This window comes from Colossoma macropomum, unplaced genomic scaffold (assembly GCF_904425465.1).
Source record: "Colossoma macropomum unplaced genomic scaffold, Colossoma_macropomum, whole genome shotgun sequence".
Lineage (NCBI taxonomy): Eukaryota > Metazoa > Chordata > Actinopteri > Characiformes > Serrasalmidae > Colossoma > Colossoma macropomum.
Window position 1 is genome coordinate 40,862,469 of NW_023494793.1, and position 22,126 is coordinate 40,884,594.

At 41.2% G+C, this 22,126-nt stretch overlaps 1 protein-coding gene across 2 annotated transcripts in view; it reads left to right on the forward strand.

Moving 5' to 3' along the window:
- Window positions 1-22,126, forward strand: part of zgc:92140 (uncharacterized protein LOC447854 homolog) — a 58,717-nt gene continuing 36,591 nt past the window's right edge. Inside the window, exon 1 of one of the 2 annotated variants that reach the window (XM_036579558.1) lies at window positions 1-177. The gene's annotated coding sequence lies outside the window, so the exon portion shown is untranslated. The remainder of the gene's footprint in view (window positions 178-22,126) is intronic. The other variant, XM_036579559.1, reaches the window with a different exon arrangement.

The following is a 22,126-nucleotide window of genomic DNA, read 5'->3' on the forward strand; positions in this document are numbered from 1 at the left end:
CCAGCGTTAGCGCCGGAGCGGCGGTGAGGAGGAGCTGCTCGCTGAGCCTGCGGAGCTCCAGCCCGGCTATAGCGGCACACACAGCCCCGGAGAGCAGCCGGAGGAACCGGAGGAGCCCAGTGAGTCCCCCCTGCTCTCATACGGATAATAAAAGATCTTCTCTGCGCGGTGAAATCGGTGGGTCTCTGGCCTCACAGCCTCTGGTAGCCAAATGTCCTTCTGTTGTTGTTTGCTTGTTGTCGGCTGCCGTTTTCCGCGGCTGCGCTTCTCCCCACCTTTGCTATAATTAATCATCTGTAGCCGCAGCTTCATCACTAGGCCTCGCCTGGCCGGAGTGGAGAGCAATCAAAACACAGGGCACCGGGGTTGGCATGCACGCAAGCCGTGTGTGTGTGTTTGTGTATGTGTGTGTCTGTGTGTATATGTGTGTCCCCCGCACGCACACAATGCTCCCACTGTCTGTCTCCGCAGCTGGACACCGCTGCGCTGCAGCCCGCCCGCTGCAGCAGCTTCTCCCAGGGCTCGGTTCTCTCAGCGCCTTTCTACAGAGCGGAGGTGTGAATGTGTGTATTCGGGCTTTAAACGTGCCCTGTAAGCAGCCCGACTCCACTCGAGCGCTCCTGCAGCACAGCAACATCTCAGGATCCTTATTTATTGCAGTCAAAAATGCTGAGTTAATTAGCAAACCATGAAAATGGCTGGAGGCTGTTCCTGCGTTTGCATGCTGATGTGGATTCTCTGCTGGCTGGTTTCACGTTGGCAAGTTTGTGCAATTCTGTTTTGATGCCGTTAGCAGCAGCCAGACAAGCAGGGAGGACCACTCAGTCAACACACGCACACACACACACACACACACACACACGACATGACATACTATATATATATATATATATATATATATATATATATATATATATATATATATATATATATTACATATGTATGCATATATATATAATATATGTGCATATATATATATATATATATATATATATATATATATATATAAAACAAACTGAAACACTGTAGCTTGAAAGAAGAACAAAAACTGAAAATAAAGAGGAGAAATGAAAGAAGCGTCTGAAGTATGAAGTAGTATAGTAGTACTATGTTTAAAATAATACTACCAAAAATGATGAATACAGCAGTTTTTATTCCATATTTCACAAAGTGTTGCACTAAATCCAGTTAAACTGGACTAATTTTGCTCTCTTTGTAGTAAACATGCAGGTTTACTATTGTTTTGTATTGTGAAACATTTTGTTACCATTACAATAAACATTTTCATATTGCCCAGCCCTGATATATCTTCATATTTTATCATAGTATGCCACAAGACAGTTGTTACGGCACATGGATATAGAGGTGGGCAATATGACAATATTTTATTGTTATTTTGATGAACAGTATGCTTTTCCTGGGAGTGGGTGGATATTTTTCCTGCTTAAAGAACCCTGACTAACTACCTGTTTCACTACAAAGAGCATAATTAGTCCTGTTTAGTGCATTCATTAAAAAAACAATACAAATCACGGTGTTCATAGTCGTTGATTAGTATTTTTAAAAATACTGTGACAAACTGCTTGTGCATAATCTCTGTTCTTATCAAAGCTCAGCACTAAATATCCCGACTGATACGAACGATTTGTGGCCGATAAAGATAATCAAAATTCCCATAACCGGTAATACCGACTGATATAATTTAATATTCATATTTTATATATTTTAATTTTGTACTTCTGTACATGATATAATATTACATGATTGTCAGTTCTGAATGGCCACACATCTTAAACTCGAAGAGTAGAAACTGTCAGTCGAAAATAATATAAATATTAAAGCGCTGGAGGTGGGGTTACCCAGAATTCTTTGTGTCTTTTTGTTAATGACCTCTAATTTTGGCATTTTTCATTGATTCCTTTACAGCAATGTGTTTGTTTGTGTTCTAAATGTTATTTTCATGCTAAACGTTCAGATTCATATCCAGATTTTTCAGTCGTGCCGTTAAAAAGGACGACCCCCCAAGTGGCGCAATTAGGGCGGAATGATTAATCATTTTTAGATGAAATTTGCAATTTGAAAAAGTACAATTTTCCAATGATAATAGCAGCAATTTTAATGAAATCCTACATTATTCTGTGTTGTCTTCGTTTTTTTTCCATGCAATTTTGAACCGTTTCGTTTAATCCGTTCATCCTGACGTTTTCACACACTGTGAAGAACAGCTGGCAGTTTTGCAGGATATTAAAAGGTAATTTTGCTTAATTTTAATTGTGAGATTTTAATTTGTCAGTGAACTTGGAGTTCACATTCATCGCAGTTGCAGTGTGAACTAATACAGCTGCTCACTAGCTAATATATGGCAGTAGTGGAGGTGAAAGTGTGTTACTCATCTATTAAATGCCAGGTTCTGTGGGTGTGTTTGAGCAGAGACATCCGGCCCTCCAGGGTGGATCTTTACACTTTATATATAGGTTTATACTGACATCTTTTTTTAGCTCAGATTTAGGTCCTTTAATATAGATATACAATGTGTGTATGTGTATGTTAGGGTGGAGGCGTGGGGGTCCCTAAGAAGACACAGTATGTATATATATGTGTATATACATATGTGTGTGTGTGTGTGTCTGTCTGTGTGTGTGTGTATATGTGTGTGTATATATATATGTGTGTGTGTGTATATATATATATGTGTGTATATATATATATATATATATATATATATATATATATATATATATATATATATATGTATATGTATGTATATGTGTATGTGTATGTGTGTGTATGCGTACCTCTGTTAGTGACCAGACTTCAGTATTTGAGGCAGCCTCTCAGAGTAAAGTGGACAGGGAGTGGGAGGGGCTTATATTATGCACTCGCCCACATTCAGATGGGCCTGTTGTAAATCAATAGGCCCTTTTTTTAACACTTCCACATTTTTTTTCTGCTGGACGTTGTCGTTGCAGGGCAATGCTGCTTCCACTACAGCAACAACAATAACAACAATGATGAGTAGATTGTGTACAGCTTAATCAAGTGTTCGAGTTTCAGGAAAAACAACCTTATCTCAGTTTCAGTGGTTTGTCTGCTAGACGAAAAATGAGTCTGTGCAGTGAATAAAGAAATAAACTTTGTCATATGGAGTGAAAGAAACTCTGTGTCAGCCTCTCACCGCTGTGCTTTAAAGGTGCTGCTGTAGCCGCTTTCGGAGGAACAGTTGTTATTTTCTCCCTCCAAAGCTGTCAGTATCTGAGAGAGCGAGTGCTCAGTGGGTAGATGTTCGTTCACTGGAGCTGGTGTTGGAGTAAAACGTGTACAGTGGCGTTACGGACCATGACGACCTGGTGCGCCACCTGCTGGCGTGTGTGCGTGTTAAGCTTTTTTGCCAACTAGTTTATTTTTAGCACACTGTTTCAGCATCTCCAGCTAACATGGCTAATCTAGTGTTTTGATAGTTCTTTTCATCGATTCATCAATTTATCACTGTAGATTTTAGCTGACCTTACTGTGCCCTGATAGCTGTGAAGGGATTTTTCCACAAAGCATTTACATCCTTTATTTAGTTTGGACTCCCATATCGTTGTGTGTTTGGTTTCCCAGCGGTTCTGGTCACATCCTCAAATTATTATCTTTACAATTTGACACAGATAAAGTGAGACACCTTTCTGTGGTGGCTGAAGTGATATGAACGTCTGTATTTCTGAGGTTAGTTGCTGTCCTTAAGGCAATAGCGGAACTTGTTTTACCATTTATGTACTTCTGTTTCTTGTGAAAAGGGCCTATTCTGAGGGCTGTGATTTCTGGAGTTAAAGGACTTTGTTAGAGAATGGAGAACTTCAGTTTATCTCAGCCAAACAAATGTGTGTGGTACATAATTGGAGCCCTGTACAGTCATTTTTAACATTTTAACACATCATTGAAATTCGTCACATCTGAAAACATGTGCATTGTTACACCCCTGGGCACCACTATGTGTGAAGGCATGTGAGTGCACAGTGTAAACCTTAACATATTATCATTAACATTAGAAGCATTATGTAAGATTTTTTGGTAATATTGAAAGAAGTGTTACTGAGTCAGGATAGAAAAAAGGCTAAAATATGGTGTGTTCATTTAAACGATCATATGAAAGTCAGAGGTGTCAGGTCAGATTTTAGTTTTTACACCACCAGATTTAGTTTTTCACACCACGTCATGCGTCTTTACACATTAATGTCACACACACAGACTCAAAAAGAAGGTCCAGCTCGATGTTTAGGCCTCAAATAAAATCAACATTACACTGATGTAGATCTGATAACAACAGTAGATCATTTTCAGAGGACACGTCCTTCACCAAGTTTCACTGAGTTCTCTTTGAATTCTCTTTTAACATGCCTGCAATCATCAGGTTCATCCGCTCGGGGAAGGGGTCCGAAGCACAGCCCACGTCACAAAATGTTCTTCCGCTCATTGGTTGCGATTACACATTTCCACCCAAGCTTTCCACAGATCCCCAAAACATGCATACACTGTTAAAAATGAGAGATCAGCTCAACTTGAACTGATATAGTAACTGATTTCATGGCTTTTCTTGAGTTGACTCAACTTGAGGACACCAAGTTCACCCAACTCAAACTTCTTAGTTGAGTCAAAAAGTCTCTTAATTTTTTAGTTCTGCGTCTCTGTTAGACTGAACTTCGCCACCAGCCAGCCATCTCTCCATCACACAATCCTGCTGGACATTTTTCCTCTTGGGTACACACTTACAGATGGCTATAGCATCGCTAGGGTTCAACCTCACAACCTCCTGTTGGGGTGACGGCTCATTCCACTGCACCACTCAGGAACACATGAAGCAGCTCAGATTTTGTGTCTACAAATGTTTAATACAATTGAGAAAATATTTGTTGTTTTTACTTTAAAGCAAGGCATCGTCTCATGTGGTGTGTCTGTCTAATAATTCATCCTGACATCAGGAGGTTGTGAGTTTGAATCCCAGTAATACCACAGCTGTCCAGATGCGCAAGAAAATATGCCAGATAGGACTGTGTGATAGAAGGAGCGCCAGCTGGTGGGGAACCTCCAGTAAAAACTGCAAATTCAGTTTTGTTTATCTACCTGAGATTCAGACCTAGAAATTTGGACTCTAAGAAGTTTGAGTTGGGTGAACTCTGGTGTCTTCAAGTTGAGTCAACTCAAGAAAAGCCATGTAATCAGTTACGATATCATTTTAAGTTGAGCTGACCTCATTTTTTACAGTGTAGTGCAGCTTTAACATGTTGTCATGGTCAGAAAATGAAACCTCGTATCTCCAAAATAGTAATTGTACAGGAGAAGGACTTGTAAACGAATTAAATGTAAAATCTTCTCTCCAAGTAATTTTGGATCACTTTTGGTTCTTTCATCATGAAATTTTAACACAATGCAAAGGCTAAACTGGAGCTTTAAAATTATTTTAAAAAGTAAGCAGTGATAAAAACGCGTCACATATTCGGGCACTTTTATTTTTGGCTGTGTTGAAAAATGTGTCATTGAGACCCCATGTGAACATACACCACACACACTTTCTTTCTTTTTTTTTTTGACCGTTCTGTTTATTGGGTAAGCAGGAAAAAAGGCTTAGAAAGCAGAAACAAGATACATGCATAGATTTTGTCTAGTTATTCCTGACAATAACCCCAAATTCACCAAATAATAAGCCATCCCAACCCTCACAGTCCAAATAAACCCATCCCACCTACCCTTATCCACCCTGCCCTCCCTCATCCAACCCGCCTCATCCACGCTGCCACCTGTGTCGCCACACCAGAGTACAAAAAAAACAAAAACAAACAAAAGAAACAATTGGCACATGGAAAACTAACAGCGTAAATATGAAATTTGAAGAAAAAAGTGTTCCTTGTTGATGCTGTGTTGATGCTGTGTTGAGGATGTGTTGATGCTGTGTTGATGCTGTGTTGATGCTGTGTTGATGCTGTGTTGATGCTGTGTTGAGGATGTGTTGATGCTGTGTTGATGCTGTGCTGATGCTGTGTTGAGGATGTGTTGATGCTGTGTTGAGGATGTGTTGATGCTGTGTTGATGCTGTGTTGATGCTGTGCTGAGGATGTGTTGATGCTGTGTTGAGGATGTGTTGATGCTGTGTTGATGCTGTGTTGAGGATGTGTTGATGCTGTGTTGATGCTGTGTTGATGCTGTGTTGATGATGTGTTGAGGATGTGTTGAGGATGTGTTGAGGATGTGTTGCGTTTTCACTTAGAAAATATATATCCGTCTTCATATACAGATGTAAAGATAGACAGACGGCTCAGATGATTCAGCTTTTATCCTGTGGATGTTGTGTGTATTGGTCTGTCTCGATCAGGCCGCCTCCGTCTGTCTCTCTGCGGCGCGGTGGATGTGTAGTAGTAGGGTACTAGAGCACGATTCACTCTTACGTAAAGAGGAAACACACACATTCACAGCGCCGACGACTATTAATAGCCTTTTGGGCCTCCTCTTCTCTTTTCTCCCCTCCTCTCCTCTTCCCTCCTCTCCTCCTCTCCTTTCCTCCCCTCTCCTCTCCTCCATTTCCAGCTCTTTACTATAGCTCTCCTTTCCTCCCCTCTCCTCCTCTCTCTTCCCTTCTCCTTCTTTCTCCTCCCCTGTCCTGTCCTGTCTTCTCTTCTCCTCCCTTCTCTTCTTCTCTCCTCCTCTCCCGTCTCCATTTCCAGCTTCTCTCCTATCTTTCATTTTCCACTCCGTGTGTGTGCGTGTGCGTGTGTGTGTGTGTGTGTGTGTGTGTGTGTGTGTGTGTGTGTGTGTTTGTTTTTTAGGAGGAGCCGACCTAATTTGGCTTGTCAGGTTATGATGCAATGTCACGGTGACATCACGAGGAGAGGAGGTTTCCATAGTTACTGGGGCCTTTATGTGGGATGTTCCCATGACTGTTAGTGTTTGTGTTTGTGATGGAAAGACTGTGATCCCCATTACACTGTGTTAAAAGGAACAAAAGAGAGAGAGAGAGTGAGGGAGAGAGAGCGAGAGACACTGAGACTGCAGTGATTTTTCACTCTGCTGACTCTGCTGTTAGATGAGGTAGTCGTGAGGTAGGCTACGCCACGCTGAAAACACAAGGGCAGTACAATACGATCTGTTTGACTCTTGTATGCTGTCACTGCCTAACGCACACTTACCGTCTCCACACTGACCCCCACGCTGGCCTGTGTCTGTTCCAGTGATGCACTACAGTAGGAGCATTAGGATACGCATATTAAAGGATATTCCACTAATTTTTTAAATATTCTAATTCTAATGAATCTTCTAATTCAGTTGTTGTGATGTAAACAACATAAATCAGAGTGGTTTGGTGTGAAATGGTTGATTGTAGAGAAACTTACTGACTGATTTCTTTACAGTGGTGGTGAAGGGAACCAGGGGTCGCCATGTGTATAACACTAATATAGCCATTTTATTTACTATCCAAAACCACCAGTGAACCTACACGTCTTCTTTTTAAATATGTAACGTTGATGATGGTAAAAGAGTGGAAAATCCGCAAATATAAGGCCCTGCATGTACCTATGAACCATGAATGTTTTAACTTATTTAATTTTTTAAACAAAAGGACAAAATCTTGTCTTAAAACAATGTGTCAGACATCATCAAGCAGCATGTTTTTAACCATTTAATGTAATAACTATCTATGAGGGAGCTTTTAGAGGCATACGGCACTTCAGACGTCTGGTTCCTATCACCACCACTGTCAACAAACATCAAATAAACAAACGTTGCACACTGCTGCCCTCTAAAGGTGTTGTTAACCTTCAATAAGCAAACATTACTTAGACAATCATGTAAAACTTTTGACAGGCTTAATTAAAACATTATTAGCAGCAATAACAACAACAATAATAATATAATAAAAATAAGAAACACCCTTAATAATAATAATAATAATAAGAAGAAGAAAAACTATCCATAGTACTATTATGTTTGTGTGCAATTATTTTTGGCATGTTGTTGTTATTGTTATTGTTGTTGTTGTTGTTGTTATTATTATTATTATTATTATTATTATTATTAGTAGTAGTAGTAGTAGTAGTAGTATAAGTAGTAGTAGTTGTTGTTGTTGTTGTTGTTGTTGTAGTAATAATAGTAGTAGTAGTAGTAGTAGTAGTAATATTAGTATTAGTATTAGTATTAGTGTAATTAGTATTATTATTGTATCAGGACTTATGTGGAACTGAGCCAGTCTCATTGATCACACGTACCATGATCCAAGGCAGAAAGCTGGTAAATCTCCACGTTGGTCAATGTTTTGATTAAATGGGAGAAAATGACCGGTTTGCATTTGAAACACACAGAACTCCATAATTGTGGCTTTATTAGTTGAAGCGATTCGGTCACCTGAGAGTCGGTCAGTCTTAAAATCATTGATCTGAATATGTGACTGGTCCATGTCAGGCTGTTTAGAGTGATTTTACATTTTATATTTTCCCCCTTTGCTGCAGTGACAGCCTCTACTCTTTTGTGAAGGTTAGATGTTGAATATTGCTGTGAGGATTTGATTGCATTCAGCCACAAGACCATTACTCTGGTACTGATGTTGGACGATCATTTCTGGATCACAAACTCATCCCAAAGGTATTGGATGGAGCTCCATCACTCCAGAGAACAGAGTTAGCAACGCTTACAGTAGCTGAACTCTCTGATTAGAAGGGCTGTCTGGACCGTTTTGCACACTTGGGTTTTGGTATAATTTTAAAGGGCTCTTATTTTGGAAAACCAAATTTCCCTTGAAAGATGTTTGAAGTAATAAATAAACATTGTTAGTTTCAAACTAAGCTGCCCTTTTTGAATGTGATGTTGTGAGAACAAACTTATTTACATATATCCACAGCAGTTTAGCTCCGCCCACTCAGACTGAAGTTCAAAGGAGTGTTTCAGCTCTGACTGCTCTCTGAATGAGTCACAATACGTCACAGCCAATCAGAACAGAGCTCATTTACATGATACATCAGTCTTAACAGCACAGCAACAAAAAATGATTTATATGAGATAAAGAGATGTTGGAAAATGAATTTGGACCATATTTGGTGCATAAAACTGCACCAGTGTTATTGTGGATTTCAAGAGAAAAAATAAAATACAAGAAAAATGTTGAAGTGGACCCTTTTAAGCGATTTGTGCTTTTTAAGGTGCCCATACTTTTGCTTCTGTCTGAGAAAAGCTCCTATGAAATGTTCTGCTTTCAGCTATGTCGTTACAGTTACATAACTGACACCCACGGCACGTAACACCAGCGGCACCTCTATCACTTCATATCAGCTGCAGCCACGCCCTCGTATAGCTGCAGGGAAACTTCGAGAGACACTTCAGCAGTTCGCTTCGAACAGGTACACAGAATTTAGGCTGCTGATCGTGTAGACTGAACTCAGATCAGTGCTTTTGTTTGAGTATTTTAAGTCTATAAAGATTCTGGTGCAGGCTTTTTTAAACTCAGGAAAGCAGGCGTGCTTCTGGGTGAAAGGGCAGACATGCTGCCATGTTGACCAGAGACATCCGAATGATGTTCTACATCAAAACAACAAGAGTCCCGTCTGTATTTTAGTCTCTCTCTCGCACACACACACACACACACAAAGACACACACACAAAGACACACACACCTTCAGCATGACTTCACCCTGCAGGAACAAATGTGTGACACATTCACATTCACATTCACATCAAGGCCACATGAGGACACATAAGCAAAAAACACAGCGCTGGAGAAAAGAAAACACTCCTTCAAGAAAATACTTCACTTATTTTTAATTGTTTACATTCTGTGGGTCTGCATGTGGGCAGAAATTACACAATCATTTCATAGCAGCACTAAATAATACATAGTAGATACTGAATAATTGGTAGTAGTTGCTGAATAATTTGTAGTAGATACTAAATAATTTGTAGTAGATACTGAATAATTCATAGTAGATACTGAATAATTTCTAGTAGATACTAAATAATTTGTAGTAGATACTAAATAATTTGTAGTAGATACTGAATAATTCATAGTAGATACTGAATAATTCATAGTCGATACTAAATAATTTGTAGCAGATACTGAATAATTCATAGTAGATACTGAATAATTTCTAGTAGATACTAAATAATTTGTAGTAGTTACTGATTTAATTTGTAGTAGATACTAAATATTTAATAGTAGATACTGCATATTTTGTAGTAGGTACTGAATATTTCGTAGCAGTTACTAAATGGTTCATAGTAGTTACTGAATATTTAATAGTAGATACTGTGTAATTCGTAGTAGATACTGTATAATTTGTAGTAGTTTCTGTACAATTCATAGTAGTCACTAGATACAGAATACTTCGTAGTAGATACAGAATAATTCATATTACAAACTGAATAATTCATTGTAGTTATTTAACAGTAATTACTGTTAGTACATGCTCAGGTTACACTTTACCTACTTCCATGCACTACAGCCATTTCAGTGCTCACATTATACACAGTTCTGTGGCAGTGCTACACTTAAATGGTTACTCTACATGCTTGTCCATGGTTACGTTACACGCTTGTCCATGGTGATGCTACACCCTTTTCCATGGTTAGTCTACATGCTCTTCTGTGGTTACGTTACACTGTTTGTCCTTATTGGAAACAGAGGGAGACGGTAGTCGTGGCTAATTGTACACAGGAAAAAAAGCAAAGGAACATTAAGCTGCATTGTTTTATGAAGGTATTGACTCTGAGCCCATTGTTTAAAGCACCTAATCACTGCAGTCCATTCGTTTCCATTCCCTTTAGAAAAGTGTCTGTAAACAGACCTAACAAACTGTCACTTCCTGTCATATGGAAATGTCATAGATGATATGATTATGGTTTTTATACGCAGCGCTGGGGCAGGCTGGGCAGGCGAGGCCGGCTGTAGCAGTGGCTGCATGAGTCAGTTGCTGTGCTGCTGCCCGAGGTCAAGAATAGAGCCACACATACGGAGCCAAGTTCAGTGTTCTCTCTCACACATGCACACACACACACACACACACACACACACACACACACATACACACTGTGGCAGGGCTCAGTGGTCTCTCACACACACACACACACACATGCACACTGTGGCAGGGCTCAGTGGTCTCTCACACACACACTCACACACACACTCACACACATGCACACTGTGGCAGGGCTCAGTGGTCTCTCACACACACACTCACACACACACACACACACATGCACACTGTGGCAGGGCTCAGTGGTCTCTCACACACACACACACAAACAGTTTAACCACATACACACACATAAAGGAAGAACTGAGTTCCTAACTCTGACACACACTGACAGACAGTTTTGAAAGGTGGCGTGACAGCAGTTAGAGTGCTTCACGTGTGGAACGTATTCAGTTATTTTTTTCTGATGGACGTTGCAGTTGCGATTTTAAAGTATTTACTAGCAAATAGTTTCGTTTTTAAATATTCTATCGAATATTATCTCAAATATTCTGTAAGATTAAGGAAAATTCAAGATGTGTTTCACTTTAATGATTAAATGAAACATGATTTTCTTGTCATCATCTTCTTCTTCTTATTATTACTATTATTATTGTTATTATTAATGAAACTTGAACTAGTACAAAGTAACCACTGATAAACAATTAGTGTGTTTTACATGCACTTAATAATCCGATAGCTTCAGAAAATCTGATTTAGTCAGTAATCCGATCAAAGCATTTACATGCACTTGAGTAATCAGATAGTGGAAAACTCCGGGTCTACATGAGCCAGACAGTAATCAGGTTTCTGCAAGCAGCCAATAAACTCACGGAAGAGGACGTAACATAAACTTCATGCGGCTTTTTTTTAAATATCGCTCCAGTTTAGCTGAAAATATGAACAAACATCATCTAGAAGATGAAGAATATTTAAATCCTTCATTTCGTCAAGCACGTATTTGGTTTCTGCATCTCTCCTAAAGTGTTTCTGGAGTGAAATAAGCTGCTCGCTTATTTCCGGTACCGCCGTCTGTTTTTGCACATGCTCAGACTGAGAAATCTGAAAGAAATCAGTGTAAGAGTTCACGTGCACTGAGAAATCTGATTACTGAGCTCAAATCCAGCTCTCTTTATCAGATTTCTTAATCAGATTTCTATACCTTACTCTGATCTAAGAAACCAGAGCGTGCTGTTTACATGACCATTTCAATAATCAGATTACTATCGGATGTAAACGCACTCAGTGTCATAGCAAGTAGCATAAAATGTTATTTCGGGCGTTCCTGCCCCACCTGGCAACCCTGACCATGTTGCTGAGGAAGTTTCAGGGTGTCAGTGATGAGCGGTTCAAGAGAGCAAAGGAAGTCTTTTAACCACATTATCTTAAAACCTGTAGACAGCTGAGTGAGGGTGTGACCATGGTGTGAATTCTGAAGACCAGGTTTTCAAGACCCTCCAAAACACTTCATACCCGAGTGTGAGCTACGCTCATTGTCCACTTTATCAGCTCCACTTACTATATAGGTGCACTTTGTAGTTCTACAGTTACAGACTGTAGTCCATCTGTTTCTCTGCATACTTTGTTAGCCCCCTTTTACCCTGTTCTTCAGTGGTCAGGACCCCCATGGACCCTCACAGAGCAGGTACTATTTGGGTGGTGGGTCATTCTCAGCACTGCAGTAACACTGATGTGGTGGTGGTGTGTTAGTGTGTGTTGCGCTGGTACGAGTGGATCAGACACAGCAGTGCTGCTGGAGTTTTTAAACACTGTGTCCACTCACTGTCCACTCTATTAGACACTCCTGCCTTGTCAGTCCACCTTGTAGATGTAGAGTCAGAGACGATAGCTCATCTGCTGCTGCACAGTTTGTGTTGGTCATCCTCTAGTCCTTCATCAGTGGTCACAGGACGCTGCGCACCGGACGCTGTTGGCTGGATATTTTTGGTTGGTGGACTATTCTCAGTCCAGCAGTGACACTGAGGTGTTTAAAAACTCCAGCAGCACTGCTGTGTCTGATCCACTCAGACCAGCGCAACACACACTAACACACCACCACCAAGTCAGTGTTACTGCAGTGCTGAGAATGATCCACCACCCAAATAGTACCAGCTCTGTGAGGGTCCATGGGGGTCCTGACCACTGAAGAACAGGGTAAAAGGGGGCACGCATTTTACTGCCCATACTGCTCCACTGGAACATTCCTCTGCCCCTGCTGCCCCACTGGAACATTTTACTGCCCCTGCTGCCCTATTAGAGTATTCTAATGCCCCTGTTGCCCCATGAGAACAATCTGCTGCCCCGCTAGAGCATTCATCTGCCACACTACAACATCCCACAGGGGCATTTTACTGCCTGTACTGCTCCACTGGCACATTCTGCTGTCCATGTTGCCTCACTGAAATGTTTTATGGCCCTGTTGCCCCATTAGAGTATTCTACTGCCCCTGTTGCCACACTAGAACATTTTACTTCCCCACTGGAGTATTCTACTTCCACACTACAGCATTCTGTTGCCCCACTGGAGCATTTTACTGCCCATGCTGCTCTACTGGAACATTCTACTGCTTCTGTTGCCCCACTAGAGTATTCTACTGCCCCTACCACCCAACTGGAGCATTCTGCTGCCACACTGCAACATTCTGCTGCCCCACTGGAGCGTTTTACTGCCTATACTGTTTCACTGGAACATTCTGCTGCCACTGCTATCTCACTGAAGCTTTATGCTGCCAGCGTTGCCTCACAGTAACACTGTATTCTCTCCTCTCTCTCTCACTCCACATTTCTCTGGTCTTGTCCTTAACTAGCCACCTCATTGTCCACTGAGGCAATTGCATGAATTGACCAATCAGAGTCAGCCTTGCTGAACCACCTCGGGCACAAAATGTTGGGCAACCGTTGCCCAATGTGAACATGTGTTCCTGGTGTTTTGAAACGCTGTTACAGAACACTCTGGGTTTTAGGTGCTACAACTGCAGAGGTGTTTGGGAAGTTCATGCAGTGAAGCTGAGGGCCATAGAGAAAGCTGAGCATGTATAATACTAGAAATCTTCCTCTCGTCCTCTCACATCCTCTCATCCTCTCATATCCTCTCACATCCTCTCACATCCTCTCACATCCTCTCATATCCTCTCATATCTTCTCACATCCTCTCATATCCTCTCATCCTCTCACATCCTCTCATATCTTCTCACATCCTCTCACATCCTCTCATATCCTCTCACATCCTCTCATATCTTCTCACATCCTCTCACATCCTCTCACATCCTCTCATATCCTCTCACATCCTCTCACATCCTCTCACATCCTCTCATATCCTCTCACATCCTCTCATATCCTCTCTCATCCTCTCATCCTCTCATATCCTCACATCCTCTCATATCCTCTCATCCTCTCACATCCTCTCACATCCTCTCACATCCTCTCATATCCTCTCTCATCCTCTCATCCTCTCATATCCTCTCATCCTCTCACATCCTCTCACATCCTCTCATATCCTCTCATCCTCTCATATCCTCACATCCTCTCATCCTCTCTCATCCTCTCATATCCTCACATCCTCACATCCTCTCATATCCTCACATCCTCTCATCCTCTCTCATCCTCTCATATCCTCACATCCTCTCATCCTCTCATCCTCTCATATCCTCTCATCCTCTCACATCCTCTCATATCCTCACATCCTCTCATCCTCTCTCATCCTCTCATATCCTCACATCCTCACATCCTCTCATCCTCTCACATCCTCTCATCCTCTCACATCCTCTCACATCCTCTCATCCTCTCACATCCTCTCTCATCCTCTCACATCCTCACATCCTCTCACATCCTCTCATATCCTCACATCCTCTCACATCCTCTCATCCTCTCTCATCCTCTCACATCCTCACATCCTCTCACATCCTCTCATATCCTCACATCCTCTCACATCCTCTCATCCTCTCTCATCCTCTCACATCCTCTCATTTCCTCTCATTTCCTCTCATATCCTCTCACATCCTCTCATCCTCTCACATCCTCTCATATCCTCTCATCCTCTCTCATCCTCTCATTTCCTCTCATCCTCTCTCATCCTCTCATATCCTCTCACATCCTCTCATCCTCTCACATCCTCTCATCCTCTCTCATCCTCTCTCATCCTCTCATCCTCTCATGCAGGATGAAGAGTTTGTATCCTGAAGAGCGAAGCTGTACTTTCCACATCCACCCTGACCACTTCTGCCAGAGAGAGAGAGAGAGAAAGAGAGAGAGAAAGAGAGAGAGAAAGAGAGAGAGAAAGAGAGAGAGAAAGAGAGAGAGAAAGAGAGAGAGAGAGAGAGAGAGAGAGAGAGAGAGAGAGAGAGAGAGAAGGAGCAAGGGAGACAGGAAAAAAGAAGAGCTGTAGAAGGAAAGATGGAAGAGTGATAGAGATGGTACGAGGGGAAAGGGGGAGTGATAGAGAGGGAGGATGAGTAGGAAAGGGAAAGAGAGAGATTGTAAACAGGAGGGCGAGTGAGGGAGTGAGAGGGAGCTCAATAGTGCAGACATGTACACAAGGAACAATAAGGCCCAGTGAGAGGTTTTGACTGTCTTTGTTCAGTGTTTATATCTCTGAGTGTGTACTTACGTAAGACAGAGTGTGAGTGTGTGTGTGTGTGTGTGTGTGTGTGTGTGTGTGTGTGTGTGTGTGTGTGTGCGTGCAGGATTGTCAGATTGATGAAGTGTTTCAGGTTGGGTGGGGGTGCTTCAGCCACTGCTGTGTAGAGTAAATGTTTTGACGGTACAGTTTCAGCTCTCTCTCTCTCTCTCTCTCTCTCTCTCTCTCTCTCTCTCTCTCGTTTTTATGTAATGTCAGAACTCAGGGCCATATGCATGTCCTCTAATAATATGCAAAGATGATTAGTCCATATGTAATATATAAGTACCTACATGTAGTAGAAATAATAATACAGTCACACACTGTTAGAAATGAAGGTTCTCTGCAGGTAAATTTTTTATTAATCAAGGTACAAACAGTGTAAATGTTCCCTCAAAGGTACAACAGTGGTTTTAAGGTCTGATTGTGAACCTTAAGTAAGTTTTTCCAGGTGAAAAGTTCGTATTTGTACCTTTTCATAACAGAATGTTTTAAAACAGAACAGTAAAATAAAAGCCTGGAGACGAGACGGGGTGTGTGGAGTCAGTACAGCTCAGAGAATATAATTTCAGTGGATTATGGTTCAGTTATGTTCCCTGACTAAAGGTACTGAGATGAACCCTTGAGAGTTCCACCCCAGTGACAAGAGGGGAACTGACCCAGTGACAGTTTAGTACCTTTATTTCCGAGAAGCTGTAATAAAGGTAAGGAGTGGATTACGTATACCCTGTAATTTCTAACAGTGTATATGTAATAATAATATGTTCCATATGTATTGTTTATCTGTAAGTACCTATATTAGAGATGCACCGATGTGGGAATTGTGTGCTGCTGCAGATAACCATATTTTTCATGTGCAAATCTGCTCATGCTGATACATAGACACTTAATGTAGAAATTGGGACTGTTTATTTTTATGTAGGATTACAAATGCAGTAAAATGAATAAAATGTAATAAAGATAAAATAAAATAAATAATAAAAATAAAGAATAAAAATAATAAAGATTTTCTTCAGCGCAGAAGCCCAGCATCACTTACGGGGGCACTTGACACTCATTTGGCACTTCTGCTGTACAATAAATATGTCGTCGAATATCAGTTTGAAATATCTGTTAAGTTTTAATATCTGTCTGATTATTTGTAAGCAGTTATTTGTCAATACCAGTATGATTCTGATATCACTGTGCATATCAAATCTATATATAATAATAATAATAATAATATGTGCCATAGATGTTATATATATGCATAAGTAACTCTATGGACAGTACTGTGCAAAAGTCAGAGACCACCTTTCTGTTTATTTATTTTCAGTTAAAATGAGCATCAACCTCATTATTCAGCATCAGGAAAAAAAATAATTTAACAGTTACACAGACGGCTTAACAGCTGAATATAATATCAATTTTTCAGTATTTATTGTGTCCATCTTTGTCTTTATTCCAGCTTCCATTTGTTTCAGGAGACTCACTTTCAGTTCCTCAAAGAATCTGCAGACACACCTCCAAAGTTCAGTCTTAGAAGCTGGTTGATCATTTTCTGAAGTAATCAAACACATTCAGTGGTGTTGAGGTCTGGACTCTGGGGTGGTCAGTCCATCGTTCAGCTTCTTTGTTTGATGTGTCCGTCTCCTTTTCTCAGTGAGGTTCTTTTTAACAGCTACACATCCTTTCAGACCCACAGCGCTGAGTCGTCTTCTCACAGTGGAAGGATGGACAGAAACACCTGTGGATGTTTTCAGATCTGAAGCAGCTTGATTTTCTCCTCTCTCTCAAAGATGAAAGCTTTCAGTGCTGTTTATCTGATGGGGGCAGTTTTGGTGTCTACCAGGTCTTCCAGGTGGTTGTTAGGAGCTCCATTTTCTCTGCAGCTTTTTTAGAAGCTACTGTTTTTTCACTTCACCGTTCCTTATGCAGGTTGATTGACTAGATTTAATAAATGTCTCTGACATAAACGTAACTCTAAACCTAAAAAGCACAGAGCTTAACACTGCTTTTCTCTGGCTTTCCAGACATTTTCAGGACATAGGTATGCAAAAAGAGACACACAGTGAGGGGGTTGGGGACCTGCTGTTCTCTGTGGACTGGTAGAGCTGAGTGTTTTCTCTCTCTCTCTCTCTCTCAGCTCCTGCCCAGGCCAGTTCTTTAGGCTGTGCATGTGTGCATGTGCTAGTGCAGACACATCCTAGCCCCGCGGCCTGTTCGAGAACGTCTACACGCTGCTGTGTGAGGGTGTGTACTCTAACTGATTGCTGTTTTAAATAAGACACTGAACTGCTCTATGAAAATACTCTCATAATTTGTACAGCTACTCTTATTATTTAGTTTTTTGCATGTAAGTTCTGGGAGTTGGTTGAGGCTCTTTGTTCATTTTGTGCACTTGCTTCAGTTTGTGGATATGATTGTGTGTGTGTGCGTGTGTGTGTGCGTGTGTGTGTGTGTGTGTGTGTATGTGTGGGTCAGTTGCGTGGTCTTACCCAACAGCTTAAGCTGCATCCCAATGACACACTTCCACATCTGTCTGTGCGTGACAGTCCTGCCTCAGTCACATGACTTCTGTATTAACCTTATAAGGCTGAAGCAGAAATGTGGCTCTTTCTGCCAAAGGGGAATTTTTCAAAATTTCTGCATAATTCAGTCACTGAAAGGAAAACAAAATCATTCAGAGTGGTTTGATGTGAATTTAGTAAGAGTCAACTGGCATTAAATGCATTATGATGCTACGTTTTGCTATAAAAAATGTGAAAATAAGTTAACACATCCTCCACAGGAAACAAACTTTACTTAAATATGGCATTTTTCTGCAAGTTTAGTACACAATTTCTGTGTATTTGCTGAATATGTTGGGAAAAACATAAAACATAAAATAGAATTTGTGCCATAATTTTTGCACAGGTCACATTTTTCCCCCAATATATAAAATTCAGTAAAAACTGTAGTTGTGCATTAAAAAATACAGAGGTGTGCAGTAATCAGATTTCTGCTTTGCAGCCAGCCAATAAAGTCACAGAAGAAGACGTGATGTAAATGTAATGTAAAACCGTAAAAGAAAGAAATCGCACCACTTTACCTGAAAATATGAACATACATCATCTAGAAGATGAAGAGTATTTAAATCCTTCATTTTATCAAGCAAGTAGTCGGTTCAGCTTCTTGCTTATTTCCGGTACCGCAGTCTGTTTCCGCACATGAGCAGACTGAGAAAATTGAAAGAAATCAGAGTAAGAGTTCACATGAACTGAGAAATCTGATTACTGAGCTTAAACCCAGCTCTCTTCATCAGATTTCTGAATCGGATTTCTAGACCTCACTCTGATCTAAGAAACCAGAGTATGCTGCTTACATGACCATTTCAATAATCAGATAACTGCAGAAATTACTGAGTGCATGTAAACACCCTCAGTGTTTGATGTATAGAGTCAAACAAAGCTCGTACTTTTTCTGCAGAGTAAAAATATAAGCAAACACTTATTACTCAGCGCTTCCCCTTAAATGTTAGAACACGAAGTTAGAACCTTTTTTCTTCACTAAGTTGCATGATATATCTCGACAAATGCTTTTGCTGCTTCATTTTGATTACATTTATTTACCTCAACTCAGCACATCCAATTCACATTTTGTTTATTGTGGCTTAATATTATTATAAAAATCTAACGACCGTTTAAACAGCTTAAATTATTGCAGTCATCTCAAATGTGATAAGGCGATGAAATAATAATTGTGCAGGCCTGGAGGATGTTAACTTATTTTCACTTAGCAAATCAATAAAACATGTTATTTCAGCAGAATTTCATTCAGAATTTGTAGACTGTTCTTCTGTAAAGTCTGGCTAAACATGCTGCAGGTCCAGTATTGTCTCATAGAAGTTATCTAATGCATTCTGTTTTTGTGACGATCATGAAGGGAATGATAAGGGAGGTAAGAGAGAAGCCAGTGGTCAGTCTAAAAAGAGTTGCAGGGTGACCAGAAAGCAGAAGTTACACAGAGCGATGAACTGCACTGCAATCATCTCTGTTCCCACACCCCACACGAAACCCCTCAGCTACAAAAGAAGCGCTAAGATGCACATCTGAAATCTGCACATGAGCATTTAGGCAAATCGGAGCTGCTTTGGAACAACATACGCCGGTCAGATGAAACAAAAACAGAACTTTTTGGCAATAATTTAGCTCCTCGTGTTCTGTTGTGTGTATGAGCACCATATCCACAGTGGAGTACACAGGTCGGAGCATCATGATAGGAGCTGCACTCTTCTAAATCTTCATTTCAGTAAGAAAAGATTAATCTTTTGGCCCTTAATACCCCCACTGTACATGCACAGCAGCACACAGACACACCACTTTACAAATGTCAGTGTGCCAGCTGCGTAATAGAGAAGTGCAGCAGACGTCTGAGAGCTTGATGTTTACGTTTTGACTTCAGGAGCGTGAACAGACTGTGTGTGTGTGTGTGTGTGTGTGTGTGTGTGTGTGTGTGTGTGTGTGTGTCTGTGAGACCAGACGTGTCCTGTTCACTGAGGTTTAGTGACGTTGCAACTGCTACACTCTGACACGACCCACACTTCCCTATCGTGTCACACACATATGCCAGAAAATTCCATTACCTCTGTTACCTCACACACACATTCTGCTGTCCTCGTTGCTCAACTGGACCTGCTGCCCCACCAGAACATTGGACTGCCCCTGCTGCCCCAACAGAACATAGCACTGCCCTGCTACCCAAACAAAACATTGTACTGCCCCTGCTGGCCTAATATAACCTTTTACTGTTTCTAGTGCCAACCAAATTATTGTACTGCCCTATTGCCTCAGTATAGCCTCTTACTGTCCCTGCTGCCCCATAAGAACAATATACTGTCCCTGCTGCCCCTCTGGAACATTGTACTGCCCCTGCTGTCCAACCAAAACATTGTATTGGCCCTGCTGCCCTAGTAGAACCTTTTACTGTCCCTGCTGTCCAACCAAAACATTGTACTGCCCTGTTGCCCCAATAGAACCTTTTACTGTCCCTGCCGCCCCATAAGAACAATATACTGTCCCTGCTGACGAACCAAAACATTGTACTGTCCCGGCTGCCCCAAAAGAACATTGTACTACCCCACTGTCAACCAAAAACACTGTATTACACCTGCTGCCCTAATAGAACCTTTTACTGTCCCTGCTACCCAAACAAAACATTGTACTGCCCCACAGAACGTTGTACTGTCCCTGCTACTCCACCAAAATATTGCACTGCCCCTGCTGCCCCAACAGAACCTTGTACTGCCCCAGCTGTCCAACTAAAACACTGTACTGCCCCACAGAATGTTGTACTTCCCCTGCTACTTCACCAAAACGTTGTATTGCCCCTGCTGTTCCCCACTAAATCATTCTACTGGCCCTGTTGCCCCACTGGAGCGTTCTGTTGCTGCTGTTGCCCTTAACCTTACTGACTGTGCTGCCCCAGTGAGACTGCCTTTGCCCCACTTTATCACTGGAACATTCTTCTGCCCCTGCCCAGGCGTGTGCCAGGTGTGAGAGGGTGTAGGGTTACTCCTGGTGGGGCAGTACCACCGAAACTGCTGCGTACACACGGGCACCAACAGGCCAACGGTTCCTTTTGCCTGCAGTGTTTAGTTGCAGCCCTCCCACGCTGTGGGCTCTCTTTAATAAAATCCTTCATGTGGAAAAGAGCTGTGCAACGGGCTGCACAGATGTGTGCCTGTGTGGGTAGAGTTTTCTAACCACTCAGCTGTTGTGCCCTATATGTGTCAATCAGGTCTGTCAAATCTTTCTTTATATAGCACCTTTCATATAATCAATCCACCGAGAACCGTGACTGTTAGAGCCTGGCCTTCGGTTCGGCCCATAAACATGAAAACTCGCTCAAAAACAAGCAGAAAAAACTGTGATGATAGTAATTCTACTAGCTCCCCTATGGGATTCCAGTTGTGTGTTAGCACTAAGTTGACAGTGATTCACAGGAACATTTTTTGGTGGTTCTAGATTAAACAGGTGCGTTTGAAGTTTGTAAGTGACATTCCATGTTTTGTTTGAACCTTGTAACTGATATTAACATATCATTGTTGGAAGAAAACCTCATATCTCCAAAATGGTAACTTTACAGGAGAAGGAAAAAACCTACTTTACTTTTAATGTAAGTCAATGGAACCAGACGTTTCTCCAGGTCATTTTGGGTCATTTCTTTTGGTCCATTCTTCATGAAATTTACACCCAATGTAAAGAGCAAGAGGCATTTTCAAATTATGTCAAAAACTGAAAAACGACAGCAGCGATATATTTTACCTCATAGTAGTTTTACAGTGACTCTACAGTGTTCCGCCATAGAGCTGCTGCTGCTGCTGCTGTTTTCCATTTCTAACAACTGACTGAAAGCTGGTTAGATTTCGGCTCATTTTCACAGCCAGTGACATATCTAGAACTTCCAGAAGACCTAAAGTGATGTTTTTTCACCCCATAATAAATCAAAACATTTGTTGATGGGTTGATTCCAGTTCTTTATTATGTTAGTGGTTAATCTGATATGTTAGGCCTTCAGTTCAT